The 10,395-nt window shown below is 39.2% G+C and overlaps 1 long non-coding RNA gene across 2 annotated transcripts in view; it reads right to left on the bottom strand.

Moving 5' to 3' along the window:
* Nucleotides 1–4,985: 4,985 nt before the first annotated feature.
* Nucleotides 4,986–10,395, bottom strand: part of LOC112487972 (uncharacterized) — a 91,803-nt gene continuing 86,393 nt past the window's right edge. Inside the window, exons 3-4 of one of the 2 annotated variants that reach the window (XR_003051598.1) lie at nt 6,147–6,229; nt 4,986–5,720 (exon numbers count right to left, since the gene is read on the bottom strand). This is a non-coding gene — a long non-coding RNA (uncharacterized LOC112487972). Of the gene's footprint in view, nt 5,721–6,146; nt 6,230–7,643; nt 9,546–10,395 lie in introns of those variants that run through there. The other variant, XR_003051599.1, reaches the window with a different exon arrangement.

The raw sequence follows: 10,395 nt of genomic DNA, 5'->3' as shown, positions 1-10,395 counted from the left end.
AAACCTTTCAATGTTACCACTTAAAGATTCTCTTGTTTTGGGCTGTTCAGTTGTCTAATGTTTTGAATTATCTTATGAACTAACCGAAAGGTTTTTGCTTGGATGTTAAGGTTATTCTCAATATTTTAAAAACTGTTGCCAAAAAGCAGTTACCATGTGTAGGTAGGGTCATCAGTTCCAGCTGACTATTCTTTTCTGCCTAATTTCTGCCTTGATTTGCTGATTCACAAAACCTTTTTAAAAACTAATTCTTCACTGTAATGAACTCCCACAAACTACCTTCTAATTGATAAAAATTTGTTGGCATAACTGCGAGTCCCTGCGCAACAGCTCTATGCCCCATGACGAGGCCCGTCCCCCGCTTTGAGATCACTGAACTACAACACCTCATTCTTGCTCATTACAGTATATTCTACCGGTGACTTCTTCATGTCAGTGTGAAATGTTTTTCTCATACTCCTGCAAGTTTACCAAACGTCAAAAATCTTGACACAACATATATGTAATAATTTGTCACAACATATCATCAAAACCTGTTTAAACTGCACACACTGTGAAACATAACAGGTCCGGGTGTCACCTTTTCCGATGAATAATACTCTTATTTACCCCATAGAACTTGTAGAGACAGAGCGTCCATGCAGAGTGTTGATAGCTGGCAGAGCACTTCTTGATCAATCAAGATTGTTGCGGAGCTCAGATCAATCTTGCTGCTGGCCTCCATCCTCGAACTCTGCATTACAAACACAGTTTCTTCTCCTGTCAAGGTGATGAGTGGACGTTGAATGTAATTGGGCTTTACCCGGAGTGACACCAACGCCTGCAACCACACGTTTCTTTCCTCCCTCTTTGTCTTCACCCTCCTCAGGGCAGCGTAGGAGATAAAACCAAAATAGAGTGGTGCAATAGTAATTAAACAAACAACCTGCTCCTAAGACTGAAGATGTGCTCAGGATGGACGTGAAAGCAAATAAGTGACAAATTAAGTGGATTTTCCTTGAATTAAATGGCTTCAGGCCTGTCCTTTACTCAGGTTCTGGGAATCATTTTATTCAGTGTGTTTTGACTCATTACCTTATCGTCAGCTTTTTTTTCCCCCCTCTTTTCCTGAGAGAAAAAGTAAAATATGCTGATGGATTCTCTGAAGACTGAGGAGATTTTGGCAGTCTCAGGAGTTTTGTGTCGATCCTTCACCACGTGAAGTGATTATGTGGCAACCCCTCCTTTTGTTATCTTGGCAGGACAGTCTGTTGTAAATAGCTCTGAAGTTATCTGGGCAGCACAGTCACTTGGAAAAGAGTAATTGGATAATTAATTTAGTTCTGGACAGGTGAAACACATTTTCCTCTCGTCTGCCTTTTCTACGCTTCGCAAGGTCTCATGGACATGAGGAGGATGAGATGAATGCCACTGTAGGATAATTAAAGGGCCACATCTGTCCCCACACATAGAATCATGGGTAATGAGTGCACATGACATGTGTCTCAGGTTGGAGTAATTCACAAATGCAAATGCGTTTCTAGACAATACAGGCTCTTTAATTAAATTAAAAATTAAATTAAAACTCTGCTTTTTAATCTGTGATTTTGTGATAAATTGTAGTTGAATTGATTATGTATCACGTAAATTATTGAATAGCCTTAGAGTAAAGTGTCTTTCATAAGACATTGATAAAGTGATTTTAACAGTATTGAGTTTTAATCTTCAATTAGACCTTTGAATAAAAAGTGTAATTTTGCAGCTTTTTGATTAAATGGCATCACAGTAGAGCTCTTTGAACGAATTACACTGCAGAATGTTTTGAGTGATAACATATTGATGATTATCATCGCTGAATCCTCACACTAACTATGACTAAATAAAGACCAGGTGAAGCAGGAACTTGGATGAAACAGGTTAGAGACTGACTGTACACACACGAGTCCCAAAAAGCTGCCACCATATCCAGATTTAAAAAAAAAAGCTAAATTGCTTTTAATCTGGCCAACAGTGGTCAGCTTCGTAGAGCCAGTAATATCCAGTCTCCCATGGAACATTCTTACAGATTTTACCGATACTGCATCCCTCCTACAGCTGAGTATTTATAGTGAAGACGAGTAGAGAGTAAATTATACTCCAGTAAAGGACAAACGTTGTAGGTGCTAATGTCAAAATCAATCTTGTCTTCTTTACTACTGCAGATTTGCGGACTCCAACTACTTCATATATTTAGTCAAAGGTGATTCAAGTCCCTCGTTACGTGGTCATTAGTGGAAGACAGGGTGATGATACAACATACTTTAATATGAATTACTATGAAATAAGTACAGTATCAACAATATTTCAGTCTTTTGACCAAATGCAAAGGTTATCTCCCAGTCCATGATCTGCTGGTGGCCACTCTGATCCCCTGGAGCTTAATCTGATTCTGTTGGTCTTTGTGAGTTTCCAAACAAATACTTTCACAGCTCTCATTAATAATTTCCACCACTGCCGACATAAATCCTGCAGTGAAAAAGGAAGCCAGGATCACAGAGATGATGCATTAGGGATGACATTTCTTGAGGGATGATGTTTATGTAACATAATGAGTGGAAATTTATTTGAAGAAGCATCTGGTGGCAAACTACATCCACCATCTACACCCTGCCTTCCCTGCACTTTTGAGCAAAAAAATGTTTAGATAGATTCTGTTGTCACAGAGCCTTTCTGGCACGTCTGGATTCCAGCCCACTCTCATGTTGTCAGACTGAATAAAACAAGACCACACAAGAAGCTGAGATGCCCCCTGGTGTTCAGTAGTGTGGTTTTGAAAGAGGACTCATTAAAGTCATTATTCTGATTAGTCATCGAATGCTTCCTGCAGTGAAAACACTCTCATAATCACATGTGATTGACAGCAAATCCCCAAGTTTATGTTGAAATAATACCCTAATCAATGCTAAATTCTGTAAATTCAATGTTATGGAGCCACAGGTCCAGTGGATTTGTGCAGAATATCATCTGCAGTGTTAGTTATAGATAAACGATTTCACTAAAGCCAAGACCAGGATTTTACTCTTCAGGAACATGGCTCATCATCAGACAGCTTCACCTTTGTAAAAGAGAGGACAAGACACAATGTTAATGCTAATTAACAAAAGCTTGTTGTGTTTTATTAACACTAGCATTTAAGTACATAGTCCTAATCGTATTGGCTATAATGATTTACCAGGAAGATAAAAAGCTTATGTATTTCAGCACTTGCAGTTGTTTAACAATGTGTTAATTATGAGGGATTCCACAGTAGTGGGTGCAATGATGAACATGAACTGCTGCAGTAAATAAACATAAACTTTAGTTTTTATTACATTTGTGTATACCACTACAGTATGTTAAACCACGCACTCACTTTGAACTCCTCATCTGAATGCACCTCAGTGCCCCTTACATGGGGAATACTGCACCGTTTCAGTGCACAGCCTTGATGTGGCGCTGTATTTGATGGGCAGATGTGGAACAGTGACTTGAACTCCAGGCTGGCTGCAGCTGTACAGTGCTGACGTTGAGGGCTTTTAATCTCCATTAAGGTTTGGTAATACCACAGCTCTGATCTGATTTGATGTGACGTCTCTGGCTTCGGCCCTATTCACCCACCTATGGTCACTGCCTCACAGCATTGCTGACATCACTCCTCAGTAAGACCCTCAGCTGCACTTTCTTAAAGTGCCAATGGCTTTACATTGACCTAAGTAATAAAATATTAATTTGAAGAATATAAATATTGCAACATAAAAAAATCTTAATAAACAGTTTACAATTATTTTACATTTAAATAAAATAAAAATGTATTAAATTTAACTAAAAGGTAAGTGTAAAAGTAAATACATAATAATTATTGGTCAATAAAAGTAAATACAATATCTTTCAAATTTAAACATTTATAAAATAAGTGAACCTATTTAGTCATAAAAATAAATCAATAAACAAGAAGTTAAAAAAAATCAAAATAGCGAGCAGTATTTACTAATTTAACCATATAAAAAGAGACAGTCTTTATTTATATTTTGTGTAACCCTGTTTACAAGAAAAACATGTAGACTTGTATAGAACGTTTTTAGTTAAGGTATAAATAATGCTATTAATACCCTTTGTAACCACAGATAGATAGCTAGGAATGACGTTGTTGTTTCTTTGTCACTGTTGTGTAAAAGCCAGGTAGAGTGGATGAAAACAGTGTTTCATGTCGTGATGCTGTGCAGGCTCGTTCCAGAAACAAGATGTGTTTACCTTTTACAGAATCCTCTGCTTGGTAATAATCAAACTGTGGGATGAGGAACATAAAAAAATCTCAAGATTGCTTATAACCGAGGAGGCGTAAGAAAAGGCCGGGTATGAGGAAGAAGAGGAGGAGGAGCAGAAGAGGACAGGAGGATCTTGTCCTTGGGAGAATAAACACAATGACTACATTTGAGGAGATAATACTGCTGTGGTAAACACAGGCTTAAATCAAGAAAATGCATCTCTGCTTCATGTCACCCTGCTGTTCACACACCTACAGGAAAACTGCAGACATGCAGAGGTACAGAATGCTAAACACACTCTCTTCTACAAAAGGAAAGGACACTTAATCCAATGCTAGCAGCTGTTCAACAGTCCTAATGAGTTTATGAAGCAATCGGCTTCATAAACTCGTTGTCCTCCTTCACCCTTGTTTGTTTAATATATGGTTTATAAATACATCTCTGAAGCAGTAGCCCAGTCAATGGCATAGGGGAAACTATGTAATATACAATATATTTATACATTATATTTTGTTAAGTTGGGGCTAGACTGACAGGACTGTCTTCCACCAGAAGGCTCCCAGTCTGATACCACACAGTTCCTAAATAATAGTTGGGTAAACCTGATTTAAAAATTAAAAAATAAGCCAATCCAAAAGTGATTCTTTTCTATATCATTTTCAAATATAAGGATTTAAATTTTATAATAATTCAAATATGTTACAAAATTGTCCTGGGGTGAACAGCCACACATTCTATCGCAGGGAAACACAGTGGAAGAGTGTTTTTTGTCACCATTGTTGTTGGTTCAAATCTGGGCCTTGGACACATGGAACTCAAGGCCTATAGGCTACTAAAAATACTACCCTGCTGAAAGGGTGAGGAACTATCTGCACATGCTCTTGTTGATAAGCAATGATTTCCCTATATTTCCCTCAATGACATAAACATTCATAGTCGAACACAATATGAATCTGTACCTTGTGTGCTCTCTACATTCTTCTTTCACCCATACAGTACATGATGCTGGTACTTTGTGTACTGTGTACTATAGGCATTAGGTTGTTCTAGAATAAAATGTCTAATGAACTTGACATTGAGAGTGAAAGAAGCTGAAAATAGTAAACGTAATGAGCTGAAAAGTCACGTGGGCCAGGTTAGCCCATAATAACTGTTCATGAACGGCTGCACTCTCTTCTCCAACGTGTGAATTAAATCTATTTTAATCAAATAGCTAAACTGTCTTTAGATCTGCTAAGTGCTTGGAAGTCTCCTCACAGTTGTTCCCTGTTCCTCTTCTGACTTCAGCTAATCAGATGGTGCACTGTGTGTTCTCGCATGCAATGCTGCTGCTGCTGCTGCTGCTGCCCCCAACCTGGAACCACAGAGGGGGGAAAAGTCTAATCACCTCACCGTCTGCTTCCTCCATCACTGCGGTACCAATCCAGTGGGGTGGAAAATTGTCTTGTCATTTTATTTCTACCACAGAGAAAAGAGAGAAAAAAAACACACGTTGTTTTGAGAGGATTAATACGTCTGCTTTGCTCCACTTAATTTGAAAGCTCAGCAAAATGAAGCAGGCTGTATCTGTATCTCCAATCTGTGGGGATGAGTGTGAGAAGCCACAGAGAGATGAATAATGATCAGCTTCTGTGCCTGCATGTTAGTGTTTCCTTCACAGAAGCTGTAAATTACCCCCAAAACCAGGGCCTGAGGGAACTTCACCGAAACACAGCACAATAAATAGCTGTTATACTCTCAGTGTGGTGGACAACCCACTGATGTGTTTGTCTCTTTTTATTAATGGAAAGTAAGCTTTGTTAAACAATCTGAAAAAAAGTTCTTTCTACATTAAAATGTCCACATGGTTTATTTCTAAAGTATTAATTATATTTTAATCTTCACCTGTGTCAACTTGTCAACTTCTTTCTTCTATTTCCAACATGTCCCGTAGAGCAGACTGGTACTGATCCGTGGATCCTTTGATACTGCGTAGCAGTAAAATAAACAAAAATTTACTAATTTAAAGAGGAACTGGCCATTTCCATTTACTATCTTCATTTAAAAATAATTGTGTATGTCTTTTGGGCTCTAATACTAAAAGCATAAAATCTAAAACAATGTAGACTGAAACATTTTATCCTCAGTTTAGAGCCTTGTCAACTTTTGCAGAGATTATGACACAGTGACAACACCACTAAACATGATCCTCCAATTTCTGGGATTAAGAGGTCCAGGTCTGATCATATCATATATCACATATCAATATCAGATGGCTGTATATTTGCTCCAACCTCTGCGAAAAAAAAAAAAAAAAAATTCAAACTCAAAACCAAAAAAGCAGATAAATTAAACAGCTAGTTGTCAGAGCTGTGAGTCACACTCATTTTCCTTAAGGGCCACATTAACATTATGGTTGCCCTCAAAGGGCCTGTTGTAATAAGACTATTAATATAACTGCACCATAAGGTATTGATAAACATCTGCATTCACCCACAGTTATATTTTTAGTCAGTCTGTGAATAATTTACAATGCTCTGTGCTCTAACAAAAACAAAAACAACAACAACAAAAAAAAACTTTAGGGTAGAATGCATATTTAAATATACTTTGGAAATGTTATAGTAAATGACAACAAATATCATTGGAAATGTCAATACAAGAATCAGCAAATTCAAGAATCTACAACAAATAACCTGCCATAGTCATGGGTGATAAAGCATTTTACAAAACAAACACCTGCAAGCCAACCTACAGGGGGCCACACGTGGCATACATAACCAATGAGAGGGTCAGAACATGAATACAGGGGGTCCTCAACCGATGGTCTTTTGTGGTTACGTTACCATCTCCCATAAAAGTCTTGTCCCATCATTCTGACATACTTCGTTAAATCAACAACAACAACTTGTTGGCGAGCGTGTAGATTAAATATTTGTCACGCTGCGCAATATGCAAAAGACGCTTGGTTTCACTGGTTGTACACCATACACTGGATTGTGCTTCATTTGCTTTGCATTGTGAGAACTTTTTGCCCTTCGTTATGACTGCCAAACAAAAGTCAGACTCTTCTGATGTTACAGTTTTCTCAAAGGTCACTTAAAATGATTTGAGTGGCCAAATCTGGCCCGTAGGCCTTGAGTTTGACACATTTGACTTAGAGGGTTTTAAAGGCAGTAGCTACATAGCAGGAGCCATATTTAGTATGTGACATTGTCTTAATCAAGTGATATAAAATACAGGAATTCTAACTAGTGAGAGTGAAGAGTTAATCTGCTTCTTGATCTCTTGAGTGGAACAGCAGTGTGGAGAACGTCACGGATGTCAGTCAGCTCCTCTGGTCCCTCGTAGCCTCATTAAAGGAATATCTTTGATCCATTCAGATTAATTTAACCTCATGTCTGGCAAAATCAATGAGCTTGTAGGGGGGGGTATTATATATGAATGTTGATATAAAGTTGAATGAAAACACAGATGGAGAAGCAGTAACATGTTCAACGCAGGAGAAAACGTGGTGTCAGACAGGATCATTATTGAAACTGCAGAGAATTGAGACAGGAGGTCTACACTGATTAACCTTTGCAGAAATGGCCTCTGAGTTCAGTGTTTATTGATGGCCTGGGTTATGAAGTCACAGTGATTTCTCACAGAAGCTTAAATGAAAGGTTAGACTATTCACATTAATTGTTGAGGTCACTTACTGATTGGTGCCTTCGGCTTCAGCCATTACCACGAGAGAAGATGAGGCAGAGTGTGGAGTGACAGAGAGGAGCAGAGAGTCGGCCTGGCATTAGACGTCCATGTGAGTTAGAAGGTGACTGCAAACTGTTTTTTTTCTATTTTTTTTTCTTCTTTTTTCTTTTTTTTGATTAGAACACTGTGCTCTCCTGTGTGCCTATGAATAACTCAGAAAGTGAGCACTAACAACAGCCATCACAAACCCTCAGAGGAATCGATTTTCCATGAATAAAATCACTGGGGGAATACATGTCGGCAAATACAATGCATTTGCACTTAAATGTGCAGCTCTTGATGATGAAAGTCCACAGGAGAGTCTGACTCACCACATAGAAAAAACACTCAACACTCATGTCTGTGCCTTGTTCACCTGCCGTGTTACAAAGTACAAAGTACTTTCTGACTAGAAGTAGAACACACTTTCATGTGAGAATTACAGAAGCAAGAGGAGGACTCTCTCCAAAAGTTTCACCCAGATGGCTGGAGCCCTGAAAGTGGATAAGACTCGTTGCCTGCTTGTCCAACACTTTCTCTCCGATTCAGACTCTCCAAAGGAAGATTCTTGATAAATTTACAGACGCTTTGACTTTTCTCCTGTTGTGCCACAGTCGAGAACATGTGAGGTCCCCAGGTGGTTATGAATTGAAAGGTTTAGGTGAAGCCCTTCTGCTGTTGGCCTGGATAAAGGTTACTGTGTTTTTACTTTCACTCTGCAGGGTTGTTCTTTTGTGTGATCATTTGCTCAGGGTATCCAGCAGATGGTTTATAGATAAATAGATTTAGAACTGAACTGAAGGAGAACTGTGTCATGTCATAAAAGACAGCTTAGCTAACGGTGACTGCTAAGAGGGTCAGGGTCAAAGCTCAGCTACATTTATAAATATTGTAAATACAAATATTTTACTAATATCACAATGAAGAGTTCAAACATCTGTGTTAAATTTTGCTAAAGATACCTATGGATAATCTGTATGATCTTTACGGAGCTACTATGAGATGCATTTGGAGAAGTTTTTGAAGCTATTGTTTATTTACATTCACATTATTTTTATATTCCATTCCTCATTGTGACTCACAAATGCAGGGAACACTGACCTGTGTGTCTGACTGCAGGAGTTTTCTCACATGTGCGAGCTGCTTCTGACCTGAGGACGTTCGGTTGGTGTACCAACGCTCCACCTGACTGTGTAGAAACAACTGGAGCTTTCTGACTTGCTGATCACATCCTGTTTGTGAGACCCCTGCAGCATCTAACATCTCCCCTCCTCCCTGATATATTCAGAGGCAGCGGTGGGAATAAAAAGAGAATGAGGAGTGTGGCTCGGGGTCACATTCGCCCTCTTCAGTAATGAGAAGTTTTCTGTTGCTCCTCTCACCAGGTGAGGGTTGGAAATCATGTCCACCTCTGTCCAAAGGGCAGAAAGCAGCATGCTTTTTTGTCTGTGTGAGGCCATGCTTTATATGAACTGTGCATCCGTCGACTGGATGGGAATTAGGTGAAATCACTCCAGCGGATTTCTTCTTTTCTTCAAACTCATTGTCCTCCAGAGAGGCTCTTCTGTTCTGCTGAAAGGTAACAAATGTTCCAGAAAAGTGAGAAAAAGCGCATTGATCTTTGTAAGCCTGTAGCTGGAGAAAAATAGTGTCAGGTGTTCACGTGTTAACACTTAAACCATTTACTCTAATCTTGATGCCTTTCCCCACTTTCTCCTCATCCTCTTCAACTAAACACAGACATGCCATGGCCCACAGAACACACAGAAATTGGTCCCTTTGGGGCTTCTATGGCCTTGTTACTGAGCAGTGCAAAGGAAAGCTCCCACAAACACTTGCTTTAGTCGCCCACAGGCCCACAGTCCCCAGATCGGTCCACCAGCCCCACCAGTACATTTATTCAGGTCTACAGCAGCCGTTGCCACATTTGTCCTACATTTGTTCCCATTACCAGACACTGAATATCTTGCTCTGTCATTCAGTCTGAAAGCCTGATGTCCCTTCCTGCCATGGAGTGTCCAGCAGAGTGCTGCTGCCGATGTGAGGACTGAACGTCAGCAGGCTGACAAGGCCACACAACCACAATGACAAGAACGGCACTCAGTGGAGCACATACCGTCACCGAGGCCAAACAATGTGACGTGTCTGTCCTTGCAGGAATAGAATGCAAGAAAAATAAATGTTTTAAAAGGAGTTATGTAATGTTCTGTACCACACATATTTCAGCCACAAAAAAAAGTCAAGATCAGGATTTATTTCTGATCTTGACTCTGTGTTTAAGTGTTTAATTGCTACAGAAAAAGTGTGCCTACATTTTCATATGTCCACAGATTTAATAAAAACCTAATGTTTTCGACCAGTTGAACAACAGTAATTTTCTTTTCAACTTATGCCATTTTTTTTAGTTACTGAAGAGTTAATG

Source organism: Cynoglossus semilaevis, chromosome 13 (assembly GCF_000523025.1).
Source record: "Cynoglossus semilaevis isolate Cse_v1.0 chromosome 13, Cse_v1.0, whole genome shotgun sequence".
Taxonomy (NCBI): Eukaryota; Metazoa; Chordata; class Actinopteri; order Pleuronectiformes; family Cynoglossidae; genus Cynoglossus; species Cynoglossus semilaevis.
This window is presented reverse-complemented; position numbering and strand designations above follow the sequence as displayed.